The sequence below is a fragment of the Gymnodraco acuticeps genome, unplaced genomic scaffold (assembly GCF_902827175.1).
Source record: "Gymnodraco acuticeps unplaced genomic scaffold, fGymAcu1.1, whole genome shotgun sequence".
NCBI classification, from domain to species: domain Eukaryota; kingdom Metazoa; phylum Chordata; class Actinopteri; order Perciformes; family Bathydraconidae; genus Gymnodraco; species Gymnodraco acuticeps.
This window is the reverse complement of record NW_022992122.1, coordinates 219,931-244,609: the sequence shown is the minus strand read 5'-3', so window position 1 is coordinate 244,609 and position 24,679 is coordinate 219,931. Positions and strand designations below refer to the sequence as shown.

Below are 24,679 nucleotides of genomic sequence, written 5' to 3'. Positions count from 1 at the left end.
AAAAGGAACAGTTGAACAACAAGGATGTAGCATTTGATTTTCCCAAAGTAGACCATTTAATTTCCCCCCCCCCCACATTATGACATTAAACATTTATTGCAAAAATATAAAACGTGAAATAATTTCTCAGGCTGCAGCTCAGTGAGACAATAGCAGCTCGATTCTCAGCTTGTCTTCATCAGAAAAAGTGAGAGAAGCACTCTAAAAATAAGTTTCTCTGCAAAAGTTTGATCATCTCAATTGAATTTAATGATACCTGAGTCTTAAATAATCATATTTAAAAATACTTAGTTAGCATAGTTAGCATGGGAAATATACTGCCAGATAAAGCTCCCTTTCACAGTGTTTTGTTAACATGCTAACAAGTTAGAATGGATAATTAGTATGCTGGTTAACATTTAAGTGGCTAGCAAAGAGCATTTTAACATGCTAATATTACTGTGCTAGCTCCGTTAGCTTTCACATTGTAGATACCTACACAGTTAGCTACAAAAGCTAATCTAGGAGGCTACTTAATAAGTGAAGTTTGAATACATTTCGATGTAAGATTTATTTGGTAATCAGTTTGAACCAATAGTTTTTCTTCTGATTTATTAATTTGTCAGGTTTCACAAAGCCTTACTATGCAGATGCCAAAGTTAGCATTAGATAAATAGCTTATTATTCATTAGCTGTTGACATTAAGCCTTTTAGCATTCTAAGGTTAGCATTTGTGTGACAAAGCTAACTTTTCTTTACAACAAAGGAATGTGAGATAAGATGATCGACAATCAGAACAACCATAATTAGATAAAAAGTCTTAGGTTTAATTGTTTCGTCTTTAATATATTGACATTTTATGTTAGTATGCTAAAGTTGGCATGTGACAATGCCAGGTTTTCTGCATTTTTAATGCTGAATGACTTTTTCCAAGAACTTTCTTAGCACATCTCTGGCAAACAAAATATTTAAAGTAGTTCTGTTGCATTATTTTCTCAGGAGACAGATCTGTAAAACTAAAAATGCTTTAGTGGAGGACAGCCCAAGAGTTTTCTGATAGTTGCCGTAGCTGTTAGCATGACATAACTAAATTAATATTCTGCTTTGAAAGTCTAAAATGTCCTTAAAAGGCCACCGTACAAAAACGTAACCTCCACTAACGCTACGCTAAGAATCAATCTGATAAAATGTAGTTTTCTGCTGCGTAATGAGCGTTACAGATTAAGAGTACGTTTACTTTTGCAGAAGAACAAACCAAAAGTTATTATCAGTGAAATTCCCATTTTTAAAACAGTATCCCAACAATGAAAACATTACAGTCATAAAATAATTAAGACACATTTCTCCTGATTTAACGTCACATAGAAACTCTCTGCACAGCTTTAAGAGATCTAAAAATATGCTATTTGAGCTGAGAAAGTGTAAAAAGTCTCTGAGCTACAGCTCGTCTTGCAGCGCAGACGTTTTATTAAAATCTTCCAGCTTTTGGCTCTCTGTGTGTGTTTGTTATGGCTTGTAGAAAAAAAACCCTGCTGTAAAATATGTTAAAATAAAACTCTCTGGATCTGAATGATTGTCACAGTGTCGTTTCTCAGTCTTTGTCTCCTCGTAGGAAATGTTTTTCACGGTCCTCTTCCATATCGTCCAGGTCGACATAATGAAGTGTTTTGGGGTAATGAAGGCCTTGCTCGCCAAATAACTGAAATATTGGGTTCACCTCTGACCTTTAACTTCTTCCACCGTCTTGACAAAAAGCCCTGTACATTTTTTATTTCCCCACAAAAATGCTAATTATATGTAATATTTATCAACCGGTGATAGAGCGGTGGTGTGATGAAGTATTTTTGTAGGCCGACCCTGAAGTAAGCTGCTGGTTCCCTCGACAAAAAGCAACGGGATTTCTCCATAGGATTTTGGAATATTCTAAAAAATAAGGTCTGTGGAAACGAACCTGTTTGATAACTGCACGTTTTGTTCAGCCGGATAATCTCCATATGTCTACCCTACTTTTAGCATTTTCGAATCATAAATCTAATGTCCAGAAGGCAGCGAAATGCTAACGTTATGCTATAAAGGAACTACAGCCGAGTACAGCAGCACGACTTCAACGTCACAAAAGGGGGGAATACACGTTTCGCAATTATGCCACATCAAGGTGGAACGCTCTTCCCACAACTGTAAAGGAAAGTAAAACTATACTTACCTTCAAAACCTCTCTTAAAGAGCACCTTCGGGGGAGAGCATTGCAAAACTGGCCCCGGTAATGGTACAAATCTCAACCTGTCATTCAATGGACAGCTTCCCCCCCCACCCCCCCCCCCCCCCCCATCTATGTATATACTCGCATTTTAGACTCTGTTACTAACTGTATATCTGTAGACTTGGTATGTCTTATATGTCTTATATGTCTTAAATGATATGATGAATTGGAAATGGGGGACCCTGATGTAAACAAGACGAAAGTCTTTCTCTGGTCTGCATCCCCTTAACAATTGTATGTTTTGAGCTGTACTGTACTGTACCCACTATACAAGCGTTAATAAACTTTTCCATCAATCAATCAAAAGCCAACTTAAGATCCATATCAACATACAGATTCTAAATGTTACGAGTTGAAGCGTTTGTTTGAACAGTTTGCAGGAGGCAGGGACTTGCTTTCAAGCAGAACAGGGCAAACAAACTGATGGCGCATTTCCACTGCAGCGGGTAGCCCCGTTTAAGCGTCCTTAATCGTCCTCAAGCGGCCAGGCCAGTTTTTGGTGGCCTTTCCATATAGCGCAGCACCGGCTAGCGGGTACTTTTTCCGGCCCCATCAAATGTGGTTCTCAGGCCAGGGCTGAACTAGTGACGTCAACACTCTCGACTGCTGATTGGTCAGAGAGAATCGTCACAAGATCGCGCGCGAGATCATCCCTAGCGTCGCATATATCTAGAAGCAAGCTTGCAGCATTTTTATACACAGCATTTTTGTAAACGGAGGAGCTACAAAAATGGCAACGTCAAAGAAAAGCACACCGTGGTCGACCGAGGAGGTGACGACGTTCCTACATCTCATTGGGGATGATCAAATCCAGCGGGAGCTCGACGGGAGCCCCGCCTACACTGCGGTGCTACCCCAGGTCCTAAACTGTAAGGGAAATGCGCCACGGCCTCGGACGGCCAGCGAGGCAGCCAGAGGCCTGAGCGAGGACGCTTAGGGACGCTTAAACGGGGCTACCCCGCTGCAGTGGAAATGTGCCATTAGAGGAGTGTTTACGTGTTCGGCGTAAAGACGTACAACGGCCTCCACGACTTCTGTAGTCCTATTCAGCCACTTGGTAACAAGCATCATGTCAACTTTTCAGAAATCACCAGTGGGGTCACTGCTGAAGATTTAATGTCGTAGAACAATACGTGATCCGTCTCTTCAATTTGTCTCAACCACAGACCTTAGTTCAGCTATTTTCCAAAAATGAGTTAAAAAAACCCGACTCTGAGACGAGGGAACAGGAAGTGGTGAAATGCTAACTCACTTCCGGGTTTTAGGACTCATCGTGCTATGAATATAAAATGAGCAGTTGAACAACAAGGATGTAAAAAAAACAAACGCTGTAAAATGTGTTCAAAATAAAAGCTCTCTAGACCTGAATGATTGTCACAGTGTCGTTTCTCAGTCCATGTGTCCTTATAGGAAACCATTTTCAGGGATCCTCGTCCATGTCGTCCAGGTTTCGGGACATTATGAAGTGTTTGGGTAATGAAGGTTTCTCTCGTCTGCGTGCTCCTCCCCAGCGAGCGTCGTCGCTCTCGTGCGTGATTGTAGCGCTCGCCCAGACGCGTCTCGAACTCTCTGAGGTCCATCCAGGTCTGGTAGTCCTGAGGGAGAGAACAGAATCAGAATACCTTTCATTCGTCCCACAGAGGGGAAATGTACATTTGTTACAGCAGAAAAGAGCCAAAGACAGCTTAATGTTAACTAAGAAGCATGCATAAAAAATATTAAATATACAACAAGAAATTACACAATTTACAAAAGACACTTTTTACGCTGCTATGGAGAATCTTGCACTAAAGTACATTTCCCAAAGATATTGAAGTGACTGTTATTGTATATATTGATTGTTGTGCTTTTACCTATGTCTTAAAGGTCCCATGTCATGCTTTTCCGGTTGTTACCCGTCCCCTTGTGTTATGAAGGTTTTTATGCATGTAAACGGTGTGCAGAGTGAAAACCCTCAAAGTACACCCTGTAGCGAGTAAAACTCTAACACAGAGAAGATCTCCCCAAAACGCCTCGTCATTGTCCATTTGATTCTTCCGGGTACGCATGATGTCATCCGTCCCCGGAACGAAATGGACCAATCCGTGGAGCCGTTACGTTACGTCCGTGGAGCCGTTACGTTAAGCCCCCGCTGATTGGTCCAAATTGACCAATCCACGACTTCCTCACACACTCAGTGCAGGCAGCTCTGCTGATTTCTCCTCCCTGGCTGCAGGCTGATAACAGACAGTTGCGATCGCGGCGAAATTCTCTCTGCAGACCCGTTCTCTCTGCAGACCCATTCTCTCTGCAGACCCCGTTCTCTCTGCAGACCCCATTCTCTCTGCAGACCCGTTCTCTCTGCAGACCCGTCTCTCTGCAGACCCGTTCTCTCTGCAGACCCGTTCTCTCTGCAGACCCAGTACCCTTCTCTCTGCCAGACCCGTTCTCTCTGCCAGACCCGTTCTCTCTGCAGACCCCGTTCTCTCTGCAGGACCCATTCTCTCTGCAGACCCATTCTCTCTGCAGACCCATTCTCTCTGCAGACCCATTCTCTCTGCAGACCCATTCTCTCTGCAGAGCCATTCTCTCTCTGCAGACCCATTCTCTCTACGACCCATTCTCTCTGCAGACCCATTCTCTCTGCAGACCCGTTCTCTCTGCAGACCCATTCTCTCTGCAGACCCATTCTCTCTGCAGAGCCATTCTCTCTGCAGAGCCATTCTCTCTCTGCAGAGCCATTCTCTCTCTGCAGAGCCATTCTCTCCGCAGACCCATTCTCTCAGCAGAGCCATTCTCTCTCTGCAGACCCATTCTCTCTGCAGACCCATTCTCTCTGCAGAGCCATTCTCTCTCTGCAGACCCATTCTCTCCGCAGACCCATTCTCTCTGCAGACCCATTCTCTCTGCAGACCCATTCTCTCTGCAGAGCCATTCTCTCTCTGCAGACCCATTCTCTCCGCAGACCCATTCTCTCCGCAGACCCATTCTCTCCGCAGACCCGTTCTCTCCGCAGACCCGTTCTCTCCGCAGACCCGTTCTCTCTCCGCCAGGACCCCGTTCTCTCCGCAGACCCGTTCTCTCCGCAGACCCGTTTCTCTCCGCAGACCCGTTCTCTCCGCCAGACCCGTTCTCTCCGCAGACCCGGTCTCTCCGCAGACCCATTCTCTCCGCAGACCCCATTCTCTCCGCAGACCCATTCTCTCCGCAGACCCATCTCTCTCCGCAGACCCATTCCTCTCCGCAGACCCAGTCTCCTCCGCAGACCCGTTCTCTCCGCAGACCCGTTCTCTCCGCCAGACCCATTCTCTCTGCCAGGACCCAGTCTCTCTGCAGACCCATTCTCTCCGCAGACCCATTCTCTCCGCAGACCCATTCTCTCCGCAGACCCCAGTCTCTCCGCAGGACCCATTCTCTCTGCAGACCCATTCTCTCTACAGACCCATTTCTCTCTGCAGACCCATTCTCTCTGCAGACCTATCTCTCCGCCAGACCATTCTCTCCGCAGACCCATCTCTCCGCAGACCCAGTTCCTCCGCAGACCGTCTCTCTCCGCAGAACCGTTCTCTCCGCAGACCCGTTCTCTCCGCAGAACCCATTCTCTCCGCAGACCCATTCTCTCCCGCAGACCCATTCTCTCCGCAGGACCCCCAAGTCTCTCCGCAGACCCATTCCCTTCCGCAGACCCATTCTCTCGCAGACCCATTCTCTCCGCAGACCCATTCTCTCCGCAGACCATTCTCTCTGCAGACCCATTCTCTCTGCAGACCCATTCTCTCTGCCCCATTCTCTCTGCAGACCCATTCTCTCTGCAGACCCATTCTCTCTGCCCCATTCTCTCTGCAGACCCATTCTCTCCGCAGACCCGTTCTCTCTGCAGACCCGTTCTCTCCGCAGGACCGTTCTCTCGCAGACCCCATTCTCTCTGCAGACCCCATTCTCACAGCGTTTATCAACCTTTTTCTGACTCAATATCAAGCCACACTTATTGTTTTTACTTCGGCTGTGACTTTGTGTGTGCTCAGGGTGAGTTTGGCTGTGTTTCGCTATGTATCGCTGTTTCTACACGGACCACTATTGCGGTAAGCATGTTGTAACTTCCGGTTGTTGTCATCTCCGGGTATCCGTTCTGTTGCTGATAGCTTATTATCTTAACTTAATCGATCGTTTTAAAACTCTTGATCACGGCAACTGCCTGACGTTGTAATCACACGTTACTATAACTTAAGCTCTCACAACTCTCCTTCTCTTAGCGACTCTGTAACTCCACAGTTGCCTACACTCTTTTCGGGTTTGCTAACGGTAGCTACTTTAGCTTGATAGCTAGCCATGGCTCTTTCCCCACCCTCGGGTGCTATTTCCTGCTCTAACTGTCTCATGTTTGGTTACTTCCCTACCTCCTTTACTGGTACCGGTACATGTGTTAAATGTAGTATAGTTGTTAGGTTGGAGGCGGGAATCATAGACATAGAAGCCCGGCTCCGCATCTTAGAAAGAAACTCAGCTACAGTAAAGCCCATGTTAGCTGGTGCGGACCGGCAAAAGGTAGCTCCTATTAGCCGTCCCCCGGCAACTCCCGAGCAGCAGGGAGACTGGGTGACTGTTCAGAAGGGGCATAACGCGAAACCCGCAGGTCCCCACCAACCCGTTCACGTATCTAACAGATATTCCCCACTCAGCGAGACACCCGCTGAGAAGCCAACTCTGGTTATTGGTAGCTCTGTTATGAGACACGTGAAATTAGAGACCGAAGCCTCCACAGTCACATGCATTCCGGGGGCCAGAGCGGGCGACGTTGAGGCGCATCTTAAACTGCTGGCTAAAAATAAACGTAAATACAGTAGGATTGTTATTCACGTCGGTGGTAATGATGTTCGTATACGCCGATCAGAATGCACCAAACTTAATGTGGAGTCGGTGTGTAGTTATGCTAAGACAATGTCGGACACCGTAATCTTCTCTGGTCCCCTCCCCAATCTGATCAATGATGACATGTATAGCCGCATGTCATCATTTCAGCGCTGGTTGTCTTGGTGGTGCCCAGCAAACAATGTGGGCTCGTAAATAATGGACAGCCTTCTGGGGAAAACCTGGTCTGATTAAGAGAGACGGCATTCATCCTACTTTGGAAGGTGCCGATCTCATTTCGGCAAACATTTCAGGGCTTTGTGGACTTAATCCATGACAAACTGGAGTTGAGACCAGGAGGCGGAGTCGCAGTCTTACCACGCTTCTCTGCGCTCTCTCCTAGGCAGTCATCCATAGGAATCCCGAACCCAATAAAATACCCAATATTAGCGGTGTGTGTGTCTGCCCAAGGACAAGTTAAGGTAAAACCTAATAGAGGTGTCATACATAATAACCTAATAAAAGTAAATGTAACAACTACTACAGTGCAACAAAACAGGAATATTAAATGTGGTCTCTTAAACATAAGATCTCTAGCATCTAAAGCAATATTGGTAAATGATTTAATATCAGATTATAATATTGATATATGCTGTCTCACTGAAACTTGGTTGAGACATGAAGAATATGTCAGCATAAATGAGGCCACTCCACCCAGCCATATCAATACTCATATTGCCCGAGGCACGGGCCGAGGAGGTGGAGTTGCAGCCATCTTTGACTCAAGTTTACTTATCAATACTAAACCAAAATTAAATTATACCTCCTTTGAAAGTCTCGTTTTTAGTCTTACGCATCCGACCTGGAAAACTTTGCAGCCAATCTTATTTGTTACAGTGTACCGTGCACCAGGTCCTTATTCAGAATTCTTATCTGAATTCTTATCTGAATTCTCTGAGTTTTTATCAACTTTGGTTCTTAAAACAGATAAAGTAATTATCGTAGGTGACTTTAATATTCATGTTGACGATGATAAAAATAGCCTTACTGTTGCATTTAACTCTTATTAGATTCTGTTGGTTTTTGTCAGAGTGTAAATAAACCAACCCACTGCTATACATCACACTCTCGACCTTGTTCTGACTTATGGTATTGAAATTGAGCAACTATTAGTCGAACCGCATAATCCTGCTTTATCCGACCATTTCTTAGTAACTTTTGAAGTACTGTTACTAGACTACAAAGCATTAGTCAAAAGCTCCTGCAGCAGAAACCTATCTGTTAGTGCTATAGCCAAATTTAAGGAAGAGATTCCACCAATACTTAACTCGATAGCATGTCTGCATGTAAGGGAGGAAAACTTATACAAAATGTACACCACCCCAAATTGATCATGTTGTTGATAGTGCTACAGATGCGCTGCGAATAAAATTAGACTCTGTTGCTCCTCTGAAAAAGAAGAAATAAAACAACATAGACTAGCTCCATGGCATAATGCCGAAACCCGCAAAATAAAGCAAAAGTCGAGACAACTTGAAAGGATATGGCGTTCTACTAAACTTGAAGAATCTCGTTTAATTTGGCATATTACTCTCAATGAATATAAGAAAGCATTGCGTAAAGCGAGAGCAGCTTACTACTCTTCATTAATAGATGAGAATAAGAATAATGCAAGATTTCTTTTCAGCACTGTAGCCAGGCTGACAGAAAGCCACAGCTCGATTGAGCCTTCTATTCCCATAGCACTCAGTAGTAATGATTTTATGTGCTTTTTTAACGATAAAATTGTTACTCTTAGAAACAAAATTAATGACCTCTTGCCTTTGACCAGTATAGTGTTATCAACAGCTCCCGGAAACGTAAGTTCTAATATTACACTAGATAGTAAACTAGAATGCTTTTCAGCCATAAACCTTGAACAATTAAATTCAATGATTCTCTCTTCTAAACCATCAACGTGCATGTTAGACCCAATTCCAACTAAGCTGTTGAAGGAAGTTTTTCCATTAATTAGCACTTATTTATTAAATATTATGAATATGTCTTTATTATCAGGCTATGTTCCACAATCATTCAAAGTAGCAGTGATAAAACCGCTTCTTAAAAGCACAACCTCGATCCAGAGGTTTTAGCCAACTATAGACCTATTTCTAATCTTCCGTTCCTCTCAAAAATTCTTGAGAAAGCGGTCGCAAAACAGTTGTGTGATTACTTAAAAAACAATGATTTATTTGAAGCTTTTCAGTCTGGCTTTAGAACACATCATAGCACAGAGACAGCTCTGGTTAAAGTCACAAATGACATTCTAATAGCCTCTGACAAGGGACGTGTCTCTATTCTTGTCTTGCTCGATCTCAGTGCTGCATTTGATACTATCGACCATGATATCTTATTGCAAAGACTAGAGCACTTAGTTGGCATACAGGGAACTGCTTTAGACTGGTTTAGGTCCTATCTATCTGAACGCTCTCAGTTTGTACGTGTCAATGATGAATCTTCCACGCAAACCAAAGTTAGCCATGGAGTGCCACAGGGCTCAGTGCTCGGACCTATTTTGTTCACATTATATATGCTTCCGTTAGGCAATATTATAAGGAATCATTCTGTAAACTTTCATTGTTATGCGGATGATACTCAACTATATTTATCAATCAAGCCTGATGAAATTAATCATCTAAATAAATTCAAGACTGCCTTAAGGACTTAAAAACGTGGATGACCTTAAACTTTTTGATGTTAAACACGACCAAAACTGAAGTTATTGTACTTGGCCCGAAGAATCTACGAAACAAATTATCTAAGGATATACTAACTATGGATGGCATTAATTTGGCCTCCAGTGAGACTGTAAGGAATCTTGGTGTTATATTTGATCAGGATTTATCCTTTAACGCCCACATAAAATCAATTTCAAGGACCGCCTACTTCCATCTACGTAACATTGCAAAAATCAGGCATATCTTGCCTCAAAACGATGCAGAGAAACTAGTCCATGCATTTGTTACTTCAAGGCTGGATTATTGTAACTCTTTATTATCAGTGTGTACCAAGAAGTCAGTCAAGTCGCTTCAGCTGATTCAAAATGCTGCGGCTCGTGTACTAACCAGAGTTAGGAAAAGGGACCACATTACTCCTGTTCTGGCTGCCTTACACTGGCTCCCTATAGAACACAGGATAGCATTTAAAATTCTTCTTCTCGCCTACAAAGCCCTTAATGGGCAGGCGCCATCTTACCTTAAAGAACTCATTATACCCTACTGTCCTACTAGGGCATTGCGTTCCAAGAATGCAGGGTTGTTGGTTGTTCCTAGAGTCTCTAAAAGTACAATGGGAGCCAGAGCCTTTTCTTATCAAGCTCCACATTTGTGGAATCAGCTTCCAGTTTGTGTTCGGGCGGCAGACACCCTATCCGTTTTTAAGAGTGCGCTTAAGACCTTCCTTTTTGATAAAGCTTATAGTTAGGGCTGATTAGATCCAGCCCCTAGTTTTGCTGATATAGGCTTAGTTTGTCGGGGGACATCTTACTTCTTCCTTCTCTCTGTCTATACCTGTGTACTCTCATGTTCCGATTAACCCAGCTTCCCCAAATGTCTTTCTTTTTGGTGTCTATATACGCCGGGATCCGGAGTCATGGATGATCCTGCGCTCCTCTGTCCTGGATCGCGAGCCCTGGATCTTGAGTCGTGGCTGTGGTCCTGGATCATAGGCCCTGGATGGATATCCTCGTGGATTCATCTTCCTATTATACACACATGCATTTCCAAACATTTGGACTACCTATGCTGTAAATGTATTATCTTTTCAATTTACACACGGCATCTATTGCACGTCTGTCCGTCCTGGGAGAGGGATCCCTCCTCTGTTGCTCTCCCTGAGGTTTCTCCCATTTTTCCCTTTAAACTGTGGGTTTTCTCCGGAAGTTTTTCCTTGTACGATGTGAGGGTCTAAGGACAGAGGGTGTCGTATTGTCATACTGATATTTTGTACAAACTGTAAAGTCCACTGAGACAAATGTAACATTTGTGATATTGGGCTATATAAATAAACATTGATTGATTGATTGATTGATATCGCTAAACAAGGAAATCACACCTCCACGGAGCTCAGCGCGATTCACAACGTCCCGACTGGTCCCGACCAATCGGAGCACACTGGGCTCACAGGGAGGGGGGGGCAAGAGCTGCAACGAGCCGTTTAGTGGAGAGAGTGAATACACATACTTTACAGAGATGCTGTATGAGAAACCAATGTGAGTTTGGAAAATTGCACAGTATAAATCTATTCTAGTAGACCTCAACAATGGAATTATGATCAGGTGGAAATGGCCATGACATGGGACGTTAATGTGTGCTATGTATAAAAGTGTCAGTTGATTGTGTTATACATATTTTTATATATATTAGTTTTTGTTTTCTGGATTGTGGGAAACAGTATTTCGATCTCTCTGTCTGTACACACAAACTGGAAGATTGACAATAAAGTTAACTTTGACTGTAACAGTCTGAAGATTTAGCAGCCAGGTATATATTGCAACAGTTATAACATCATTGCACATAGTTGGTGTTTTACAACAAGTGTCTTTTCGTCTGTGTTGTTGTGTGTGTGTGTGTGGTGTGTGTGTGTGTGTGTGTGTGTGTGTGTGTGGGTGTGGGGGGGGGGGTCTACACAGGGCTATCGTGGTTATATAGTCTGACCGCTGCAGCCACAACATTTAAACCCTCAGAAAGCAGGATAAGAGTCACTTAAAACACTTGATTAGCTTATTACGGAGAGCAAGAGTGATGTGAAGTTCAAAAATCTAAAATGTTAGAAACACATAATTACGAATAATCAATTATTAACATGTTGGAGGTCCATCCAGGTCTGGTAGTGCTACAGGAGGTAGTACATTTATCCATTAGGTTGTTGTGCTCCCTATCTCTGTTTCTTATCGGGTCTTGATAGATTGAGTGGGGAAGTTCATGAGATCTTTCTCGAGGGTTATCAAGAATAACTTTTATCCAATGACCTTTTCCCTCTCTGTCTGTGTCTGTGTATTCTCTTGTTCCGATTAACCCAGCCAAATCTTTTTTCTTGTTTCTGTGTCTTGGATCCTCTATCCTGAGTTCTGGATTAAGTCGTGGACTTCGGGTCGTGGCTGAACCTGTCTCTGCGGTCCTGCCTGACTCTCATCACACTACTTCCCTGATGGCTCCCACAGGACTGTTGACATCCTCGTGGATTCATCTTCTTATTACAGACACATGCATTTCCTAACATTCGGTCTATATGCTGTAAAATGTATTATCTCTTGGATTTACACACGGCATCTATTGCACGTCTGTCCGTCCTGGGAGAGGGATCCCTCCTCTGTTGCTCTCCCTGAGGTTTCTCCCATGTTCCCTTTAAACTGTGGGTTTTCTCTGGAAGTTTTTCCTTGTACGATGTGAGGGTCTAAGGATAGAGGGTCTGAGGACAGAGGGTCTGAGGACAGAGGGTCTAAGGACAGAGGGTCTAAGGATAGAGGGTCAAAGGACAGAGGGTCTAAGGACAGAGGGTCTAAGGACAGAGGGTCTAAGGATAGAGGGTCAAAGGATAGCGGGTCAAAGGACAGAGGGTCTAAGGACAGAGGGTCTAAGGACAGAGGGTCTAAGGATAGAGGGTCAAAGGATAGCGGGTCAAAGGACAGAGGGTCTAAGGACAGAGGGTCTAAGGACAGAGGGTCTAAGGATAGAGGGTCAAAGGATAGCGGGTCAAAGGACAGAGGGTCTAAGGACAGAGGGTCTAAGGACAGAGGGTCTAAGGATAGAGGGTCTAAGGACAGTGGGTCAAAGGACAGAGGGTCTAAGGACAGAGGGTCTAAGGATAGAGGGTGTCGTTTTTCTCATACTGATATTCTGAACAATCTGTGCTGTTGTATTTGCTGTAAAGTGTCTCTACTGTAGGCTATTTTTATTATATGTACAGCACTTTGGCTCGACCAAAAATCGTTTATAAATGTGCTCTATAAATAAAACTTGATTTGATTTTTCCATTAGCTTATTAAAGAGGGCATGTCCCAGCATGAAAGCTTCATTCCTGCTTAAGTTTGAATACTTTTGGTTATTTCACAGGACAGATGTCTGTCTGAAGAGTCCTCTGGGTTTGTTTTTAGGTTAGTAAAAGACATATAAAGTGTGTTACCTGCAGCCAGGGGTGGCTCAGAGATTTGTCCACGCTGTAGCGCTTCCTCATCTTCACCTGCAGCAGGTTGTTGATCAGGTCCTGGGCTGAAAGAGGAGGAAACACGGAGTGAACATCCACAGGAAGTCTGCTTCAGATCTAAAGTTTGATCCACAGTCCTGTCTTCAAATATATTTAATACATGTGGATTTATTAGATCTAATGTCTTGAAATACTCCTGCATGTATCCAGGTGCTTCTAGTCAAGTCATAGGTTTTCTTTCACAGAGGAAAAGACGGAAAGTTAAAAACACTAGAGTGTGAGATGTTAAACTCACTCTGCGCTGAGATCTGCTTCCAGGGGTTTGAGGGGTACATGAAGAACGAGTTGTTTTTTCGTTTAATGAGAAATTAGCGGATTTGACTATTAAAATACCTCCAATGTAAGATGTTTGAAAGATGTATCCCTTCAAAAGTGCCACCATGTTTAGGATTGTGCTTTTAAATCTGACTTTTATCAAACTTTCTGGCTCATAATATAAACACTAGTGTCAGAGGTTTTAAACTCACCCTGCTCCGAGATCTGCTTCCAGGGGTTCGATGGATACATGAAGGCAGCGTTTTGGATCTGGTCGTTGATGTCCTCGTCCTCGTTGAAGGGGAACGTCCCGCTGAGGCTGACGTACACGATGACGCCCACCGACCACATGTCCAGAGAGCGGTTGTAACCTTTGCTCCGCAGAACCTCGGGAGCCAGGTACGCCGGCGTGCCGACCACCGAGCGCCGGAACGACTTCTCTCCGATGATCCGAGCGAAACCGAAGTCACACAGCTTCACCTGCAGGAGAGAGGTGGGAGGTAGTGGAGTACAAACACTTAGTTACTGTACATTTTTCTGGACACATTTTTACTTCTTACATTTTGAACACAAATACCTGTACTTTCTACTTCTTACATTTTCAAAACAGGTTTGTTACTTTAAGTGTTTCTAACCTGAGGGAAGGGTTCTGCTGAAGCCAAGAGGACGTTCTCCGGCTTCAGGTCACAGTGCACGACGTTCTTGAAGTGAAGATGTCTGAGGGCCACGAGGATCTACACACACAACGTGAAGAAGAAGATTTAACACAAGGCCGTGGTCTTTGAATCTTTGAGATCTTAAAATAACAGGATTCGCAAACCCATAACCCATAACCTGTCTCCGTGCTTTAATGTGCTGCAGCACCTCTTTTCACCCTCTGTCTGAAACCAGAGCTGCTCTGATTGGTCAGCCCATACTTCTTTACTTTTACTTGAAGTTTAGTCAGTACTTCTACTTTTACCAGAGTATTTTTAAACACGAGTATCTGTACTTCTACTTGAGTAAAGGACGTGTGTACTTTTGCCATCTCTGAATATAGGACATAGAACAAATCAAACAGATAAAATAGTGCAAGAGAATGTGGCGTTCACTGACCTGCGTGACCAGGAACTTGGTGATGCGTTCAGGGAGCCGGCTCTTCTCACTGGACAGGATCGTCTCCAGCATGTCTCCGTGCAGCTTCTCCATCACAACGAACACCTGCTCCGGGGTCTCGAACATGCACTCCAGGTTCACGATGCCCGGGTGGTGCAGGTTCTGAAGGAAACAGGCGGGAAAACATGGACAAAAAACACAGTTTAATGTAGTTTTAGTCACTTGAGTTGCTTTAAGAACTTCCAACAGGAAGTTAGAAAACAATGTGAAGACAAAAATAACTTAAAAGATGCATGGGAGTTACAACTGACATATCCTAAAAGGAGTTTAAGATTTTTTGCTTTATTTATTCAGATTTGATTCTGCTGGATTATAACACAAACATTTCTTAACATAAATAAACACAGTATTTATTCTACTGTACATATACTGTACTGTAGGATTGTATATATTTGAGGTAGTCTTGCATTTTACTTGCATAATAACGTTACTTGTTTTTATGTCTAACTGCATGTATACTGTATGCAGAGGTGGAAGAAGTACTCAGACTATTTACTTGATGCATAAGTGGGTCTTTTTGGACCCGGTGAGGTGGTTTTCTTGAAGTATCTTTGTAATTACATTTTCTTATCATTTCATATTCCAGCTGTTCCTCAAAGAACATGTTTTGGATATCAGGCTATTCAAATTTTAATTTACATTTTAAGAAATTGTAGTTTTTGTATTAATACCCCAAGCTTCCATAAGTGGGCCAAAAATGACCCGCATGCATTTCCTATGGGATCCTCCGGGAAAACGTTTTTTTTTCAAAATGTAAAAAAAATGTCTACAATTCTAAATAGTGAAAAATTCAATATAAAATATTTCTAGTGTGAACCAAAATATAATACTAAATATTATACAAGTGATTTTTCTAAACCAAAATGACAAAAATGGCATTAAAAAAAAACACATTGTTCTAATACGGGTCCTTTTTGACCCACTTATGGAAGAGTGTAGGGTCCAGTCACTCGTGCATCTAAGGGTTAATAAAATGATGTTAAAATATTCCATTTCAAGTAAAGAACTGAGGATAAGTACTCTGTATGCAGAAGGGCTCTTTTCAGATATTATATTATTTAGTTTTATGATTAAGAAATACATGTTGAAGCATTTTAATTAAGTAGTTTGTCAAGATGTAACCAGTAGATTAGTAGTAATGTGATAGTGGAGTAAAAAGTACAATATTATTCTCTCAAATGTAAAAGTATATATAGCATAATGTCAAAAGAGAGTACTTAGATGCAGTACTGCATCTTGAATATATTCGGTACCTGCAGGATGGCGACCTCGTTCCTCAGCTGGCTCTCCTGTTTGGTTGGAAATCTCATTTTGTCGATGATTTTAATCGCCACGTCTCTGCCCGTCTTCCTGTGTTTACCTGCGGAGGAAAACACTTTAGCTCTCGACTGAAACATTAATCAATCAACTAATTATCTACAGGAAGCCATCTGGATTTAGCAGGTAGACGATCCACACATGAAGTCATTTTCTTAGCCTTTTTATTTGAAGACTAAGAAGTTTGATGTGTTTGATCCGGCTTCTTATCTTGAATTGGCTTTTAACCGTAAGTGCGGCTTGTGCAATTTAGTTTAATGCAGGGATGGGCAACTTGGATGGTGGTGGGGGCCACATAATGTATGTACTGGCCACCAGGGGGCCGCAGATTCACTTGGAACACACACACACACACACACACACACACACACACACACAGGAAAATGTGTGTGCATTGAGATGAACCATTAAGATGACATAAACATGAAGTCATGAACACTACCCCAGACATTAGTTGTCTAACTTGAACCTCAGACACTTCACAGCCTGTCTCTGCTGACTCACAATAAGGGGAGTGTCCACACAGGCAACTGTCAACTGTCTGCTGTTCCTCAGCGCCGCTCCCCCTCCCTCCCACTGACATTATGAATGAAAGGCGCATAGTAATCATAGATAACACGGCAGGGTCCGTGACAGTTTGTTTTCATCTGATTTCAAATAAACAAAGTCTTGGTTTTTAGAATATTAAACTTGTTTCGCCAAATTCAGATGATAAAAACAACTTTGAAGCTTCGGCATAATTACAAGCGGTAACGTCACAGCAGGCGTAACAACAGCCGGGGTTTCTTCTGAGTGTTTCTCCGGGAAACAAACACAATACACACAAACGCATCAAAGATTCGTTCGTGGTATTTGGCTGCCGAACCAAATCATGTACGCAGCTCGCGACGTAACTAGGAGTCTAGTGGACGGTATCAGTACTACAAGTAAACAAAAAATAATTAATTAATTACGTTGTTTATAAATGTATCTGAGGGCCACCATTTGCCCATCCCTGGTTTAATTGTACTATATGTTGTCCCTCTCACCTCCGTAGACGATCCCAAACTGTCCGGATCCGAGGACTTCGTCGGCAAAGATCTGATACACTGAGCTGATGTCCTGAAAGAGAGATCACACAGTTGAATTAGATAATTAGTAAGTGAATACATATATGTGTAATTGACTGTGCCTTGATAATAAGCTAGAAACACCTTTAAAGCTCTGTGACATTTGAAAAAGGAGGTTTTATTTGGCGTTTCAACTTAAAAACCCTGGTGAGTATGGAAGCCTGGAAGGGACACACGTTCAATAACAAATTCTGAGTAAAGTTAGTAGATGTAGAATTCATTTAATTAACACTAAAGCTAAACGTCCAGTGTGAAATATCTCAACAAAGGTTAAAGAAATGAACGTAAAATTCTTCCACGACGATAAATCATATTTCAGGTCGTCCGATATTTACAAACTATAACATTCTTCCATCTTTCTTACCATTTTGTTTTCATGCAACACAGAACAAGTTGGGTTTTGTTGATTTCATGAGACATTTTTCATAACCTTAGTGTATCATTTACACTTAAAGGAGAAGCAAACAGGACTTACCACATTTTCCTGTATCTGGGAGTTTGACACTGATATGCTGATAGAGACTTCTTCTGAACACACACACACACACACACACACACACACACACACACACACACACACACACACACACACACACACACACACACACACACACACACACACACACACACACACACACACACACACACACACACACACACACACACACACACACACACACACACACACACACACCACACACACACACACACACACACCACACACACACACACACACAAAACAGGTTTGTAGATTAACAAGGAGACAATTAACAACACTGACTTCATGTTGACAGTAAGGAGCATTTGTCTGATGGTTATTCTGTATTCCCAAAGTGCATTTTTCAGCTTCTTACGTCATTTGAAACGTGTTTCCACAGAACATTCACAGTAGAAATGTTGCGTAAAGCTGGATTTTGTCGTGTCTGTCGATCCTGATCAGACAGAAACTATCATATCAAAGATTCAGAAGCTCTACGGCTGTCCTCTGCTCATTGTGAAATAAACATATCAGTGGATGAAAGCAAGAGGGCGCTTTGTGTTCAGAGGAAGCTGCGGCTCAGAGGGAATTTCCACTCATGAGCTGAGATTGATTTCAGATCTCTGTCCCAGTTTCATCTCTCGCTGCGATCAATACTGCCAGTCTGTCTACGTCCAGCTCATCAGATACAAACTTTATGTAACGTCACTGACAGGACTTCAAACTGTGGGAAGTCCAGGTCGGTTCATTCTTAAAAACCTCAAAGGAGAAGGCTTTTATTCTGAAAAAGGCTGCTATTGTTTACTATTTATATATAATAATAATACATGGGATTTTTATAGCTCTTTTCCTAATGCTCAAAGACGCTTGATACGGTCATGTTTTAATTAAAAAAGGTTTTCTTTGGTAACTTGCTGGTGGTCTAAATGCAACACCTTCTCCGAATGTTTGACATTGAAAGCGTTTCGAGAACTGGAATCAATTCCCAACCCTGAGAGGCTTTTACTTTGAAAAACGTGCAGGAAGTTGACATCACAAGTTGTTGGATCTCCAGACAGGGGGTCTTTCTCAATGTCGAGGACGCTTCCTTGGTAGGACATGTCCCTCCGAGTCAGGTCCTTCAGAAGCGAGGCAAGTATCCTTCCTAGCCTCGGAAAACGAAGAATGGTGGAACAGGCTAACAGGTCTGCGTCATATGAGAGGCCCCGCCTTCAATGGAGCGCGATTTCCGCCAAATATTTTGGAAATTGGTCCGGGCGCAAAGCATTGTGGGGATTTTAAGACCGAGGAGGTGTAGCCTCGAAATTTCCCGCAACGAAGTACGCCGGGCTCGGTAGAATTCCAAGCATCCTGGACATTGGAACAGTCCTTCGGCGGGACTCGATGATGTAGCATCCTTGAAATAGTGGCTCTGGAGCATCCTTCCTCGACATTGAGAAACACCAGAAAATGAGTGTCCCTTTAAAAAACACAGGTATTTTTGGAGAGGATTTTTAATGAAAGGCACCTTTTTAATTGTTATTTCTAAACATATTAAACAAAAATATATATATTTTTGCATTTAAAATACACATTTTTTTCACGTATATTTTTTATGCTTTTTATTTAAAGTAATTTATAGATTTTTTTCCTTTAAATCAAGATATAATTTTTTGCTATATTTTTATGTTTTATTAGTTTTCTTGATTTTAGTTTTCTTTTTTATGATTGTTACATTTTTTTTAACTGACTTTTCGGACGATTTATAATAAAATTCACCCTTTTTCTGGTTATTTTTCACCCTCATTTATTTATGTTTATTTATTTTCCCAAAATATATTTATTTATTGTAAATACTCATATTTCTTCTGTACATATAATTGTTTTTATATAATGTGATTTATTGATTTGTATCCCTTTTTCTGTCCATATAATGTAAGGGTATGTTTCACTCTCATGTATTGATTTATTTCTGTGTATATGTATTTATTTGTTGCATATAAAACACACATTTTCCTGTACATTTATATATATTTTTTATATAATGTAAACTATTGATAAATCTATATATCTCCCTGGGACTCACTGTGCTCCTTGCCCTGCGCGCTGGCGTTGGGGGTGACGGGCATCATGGCCTGTCGGACGGCTTTCTCCCATCCGGACGCCATCAGCGCCGTGTTGGGATGCTTCTCTCCCAGATTCTCCCCCACGTAGTACACCATGTTCCCCGTGATCACCTCGAAGCAGTGAGGGTTCCCGCCTGGAGGCAAGTTCCCAAAGTCCTGCGCACACTCCACCTGCAGGATCTCAGACAGAGGGATCTCCTGTGGGGTAGAAGACAGAGAAAACATGTAGATTCAAGCGCCATAAGAGACAGAAATACTTCCACTTTCAGCTCAGAAACCACCTCTTCTGCACTTAAAAACATCTCCTCTCGTCACATTCTGCTAAATGTTACTTTATAAAACCATTTTAAGAGTAATTTGAACCAATAAAAGCCTCAAAAGGATCTCAAACACAGCGGGATCTCCTGCCGGTACGAAAAAGGAGTCCAAAACAAATAAAAAAACGTCCTTTCGTTGGACGTACCTCCCCTTTCAGCTTGGAAAACAAAGCCTCAACACAAACAAGACAGCTCCTCTCTTCACATTCTGCTAAATTGTGCTTTTTGTAACCATTTGAAGTGTCATTTTAAGCAATAAAGGCGCAACAATTGTTTGTAAATGATCTTTAGCCGCTTTCACACCAAGTACTTTGCAGCACTTAGTGCCAGCACTTAGTACCCCATGAAACTAAGTACAGATCGCGTTCACACCGGAATAAGTCCCTGAGGGAGGATTAGGCAAATGAAGCCGCTGACGTCACTTCTTCTTCTTCTGCTTTGGGTTTACTGGCAGGCCGCAAACCACTTCACGGCGTATACTGCCGCCCAACGCCCCGGCCGGAAGTCCCCGGAGTTGGGGAAGGCTTCAGTAGAAGCTGCTGGGACTCCGAGTAAATCGCCAGAACGCCGACACCTCCTCATCTCCACCGCTCCCATGTTTTCTTTTGTGTTGCCATAAGTTAGTTTCTCTGCGTTTCTGCGCTGGGCTAATGCTAATGCTAATAATGATAATGCCAGCAAATACAATGGCTTTTCATTTTTTCAGAGTTTTACGGGGGCGTGGTTTGCATTCCGCCCAGCCAATCGAAATTGGTACTTTTTTCTCCCAGGATCGTACCACCTCTCTAGCAGGCATGGGGGTAAAAGTTCTCTGAACTAAGTTCTCTTTTGGTGGCGAACGCAAAATCCCAGGCACTATCGGAACTAAATGGGAAAAGTACTCCGGTGTGAAAGCGCCTATTAAGACAGCGGGGTCTCCTGCCGCTAAGAAAAATAAGTCGAAAAAGTCCAAGATAAATAAAAAAACGTCCTCTTGCTGGACGTACTTCCACTGTCAGCTTGGAAACCCAAACCTCTGGACTGATAAAACATCACCTCTCTTCACATTCTGGTCAATTACACTCGTTATAACCATTTTAAGTCACAAAGGTCTGAGAACAACATTATTTCAGCTCCATCTTAACCACTCCTGTTTCTGCTGAACTGAGAGACTCTCTTTGAACTTGAAGCTTCCCTTCCTTCCTTTCCTAACATTAAAAACCCTCCAAGGACAACCCAACCGCTCCTCCTCTTCGACCACACACTGAGTCTCTTTGAGGTGAAGGTCAACGGATCAAAAGGGAGCGACATGAAACGAGCTGACCTCAAATCACTCGCTCATATTTCTATGAAACATATTCTCCTTCTAGGAAATCCCAAAATAAAACCTGGAAAGTTTTTGGGTTTGACCACACACACACACACACACACACACACACACACACACACACACACACACACACACACACACACACACACACACACACACACACACACACACACACACACACACACACACACACACACACACACACACACACACACACACACACACACACACACACACACACACACACACACACACACACACACACACACACACACACACACACACACACACACACACACACACACACACACACACACACACACACCACACACACACACACACACACACACACACACACACACACACACACACACACACACACACACACACACAGGACCTGGATCTCCTACCTTGTAATACTTGGCTCCACTTTCGTTCTGGAACAGAGTCAGAGTCTTGCTGTCCAGCCTCCAGTAATGCCTCTTCCTCTGAACACACACACACACACACGATATATTATTTATACATTATAGAGTTTATGTAAATATATATGTACACTGTGTAAGACTGTAGGATTAGACAGAGCTTTTTTTAGTGCATGTAAATGGTCTGCAAAGGCTAAAATCCCAAAGTTCTGGAACCTAGTTATATCACTACGAGCTTCGATTGGCTAGCGCTCCAACACATTGTACGTGATAGGCTAAGGGGCGGGACATCTCTAAGCTGTTGACCAATCACAACAGAGCCAACCAGTTTTCAGCCGAACCTGAAAATGAACATAATAGGGCCTTTTTTGTTTTAGTTAGGGTTAGCTTTAAAGTAACATTAACTCAAATACTGTACTTAGGTTCAGTTTTGAGGTACGTTATACTGTTTGTATGTATATTTGTATTCTATCTGGAGCATCTGGTCACTAAATCCAGTTTCCCCACGCATTTAAAAATGATCTGTGTGTTTTATATTGTGTGTATATCTTGTGTGTATTTATGTTGTGTGTTTCCTCACCAGGTTGTCGTGGCTGGTGTAGTGAACCATCCAGCCCTCCTTCACCATCGTGGAGCTTTCCTCTTGGTGTGTTTGATCGACTGAACCAATCGCATCAGAGGGATGTTGGTGCTGGTGGACGGGCTGCAGGAAACACACACACAGACATACACACACACAGACACACACACACACACACAGACAGACAGACAGACATACACACACACACACACACACACACACACACACACACACACACAGAGAAACACACACACAGACACACACACACACACACACACAGACAGACACACACACACAGACAACACACACAGACAGACACACAAACACACAACACACACACAACACACACACACAACACACACACACACACACACAAACACACACAGACAGACAGACATACACACACAACACACACACACACACACACACACACACACACACACACAACACACACACACACACACACACACACACACACAGACAGACACACAGAAATCAGACATCATACAGAGGCCCAATTCCAAACCACACCCTACCTACCTACACCCAGGTATGATCCTAAGTATGAGGTAACCATGAAGTTGTTAACATCTGTATGACGATATTAAATGTCTATCTTGTTGTGCAGTTTACTGAGGGGTAGTGTGTAGGGGGAGAATTGGAATTGGGCCTATATCAAAGCATCTTTTAGGCCTTAATGGGCAATAAGTAAAGAAAAGGTACATCAATACAAACATCAGGTTAGAAGCTGGCATTGGTATCCAAGTTTCCCCTCTACACTTTCAACCATTATCCAATTAACGTAATTATGAATCTGACAACTAGACAACTGAGTAGCGCAGAGCATCATGGGTAATCCAGAGTTCTTGTACCTGAAGGCTCTGATGGTCTCGTCGTCTTTCTCTCCGTCGGTGCAGTTTCCCTCGATGAAGAACAGCTTGTCGTCCGTCTCGTCGAGGCTGTGTTCGCTGTTAGCATCACTGTTAGCATCGCTGTTAGCATCGCTGTTGTCCACCTCCATCGTCGCCTCCGAGTCCAGACTGAGACTCGCTGGCTCTGAAAGAAACACACGAGAAATATGATGTGTATATTATGAAGTGTATTATAGTGGGTTTACACATACAAGGAATATGCATTGGTGTTTATTCGGGAACACCTAAACGCAGTAGGAGAAATTAAAGATGGAAAAAGCCGAGGAAATATAACAAAAAAAGTGGAAAATATACTATTTATTATCATTTTGAAATAGAAAATGTGTAAAAAGACCATTCATTTACAACAACAAAAGGCATAAATAGATGATACATTACTGGGAAAGAAAGATCAGTATATATACATTAACTATTCATTTTTAAATATATTATAAAATGAGTAAAAATGTGGAAAAGACACAAAAATATACAAAACAAAGTATGTATAAATTATTCATTCAAAAAACTATTATAACATTTTTTAAATAATAAAATAAGTTTTTAATTAATATAATATACGGTAGGTCTCACCTCCGTTGAAGTCCACCTCCCCGAGGCAGTCTCGAGGAACTTTAGCCGCACATCTCTTATGGCAGTTAAATTTACAATCTGCAGCAGAAGAGAAACAGAGAATCAAACATTCACCCTTTACAGAACGTCTGGGGACGGCTGTGTCGAACCGAAGAACATTTTGATGTTCTCTTGCTCTCTCCCTCCTTTACAACGAAACAGAAAAACAGAAACGATGGTATATCTGTACTCGATGTATTAATCAATTAATCAATCAATAAAATAAAACTTAGAATTAGGGTTTTGTGACAGTTATTCCATTAAAGACTTAAAGACTGGGTGCATTCACACCTAATAGTCCGCTCTCTGCTGCGCACCAGACGACAGTTTGTTACATGGTTTCATTTTCAGAAGGTCCGGTTTGCGTTCACACGGGAAAACTCAAACGGACTATAAACTTTAAACACAAGTCATGTGCTCGGAAATGCTGTTCACCCATTGGTCAGACATTAAGGGGTAAAAACGCAAATCCCGGCAATTTCTACCGGAGCCTCCGCCATGGAGCATCGGCAGGTTGTTCTCGTGCTGCTGTTAATCTGGAGATCAACAGACTCTATCGGCCCGCGCATATGATTATATAATCAGACAACGTCCGTTAAAAAACATTATAACACAATGAGAGACGTTCTGCAGTCAGGAGAAAGTTTCACCGACGACAGTGTTCTTACTTTTATAGCTGACGGAGCATTGTTACTTTACACGACACTGTTCAACGCTTCATTCACTTCACTCTTTAACTAAACAACCGCGGATGTGTTGAAAGACTCTTTCGCTAAAGA

The 24,679-nt window shown here is 42.6% G+C and overlaps 1 pseudogene; it reads right to left on the bottom strand.

Annotated features, from left to right (window-relative positions):
* Positions 1–3,380: 3,380 nt before the first annotated feature.
* Positions 3,381–24,679, bottom strand: part of LOC117537816 — a 56,810-nt pseudogene continuing 35,511 nt past the window's right edge.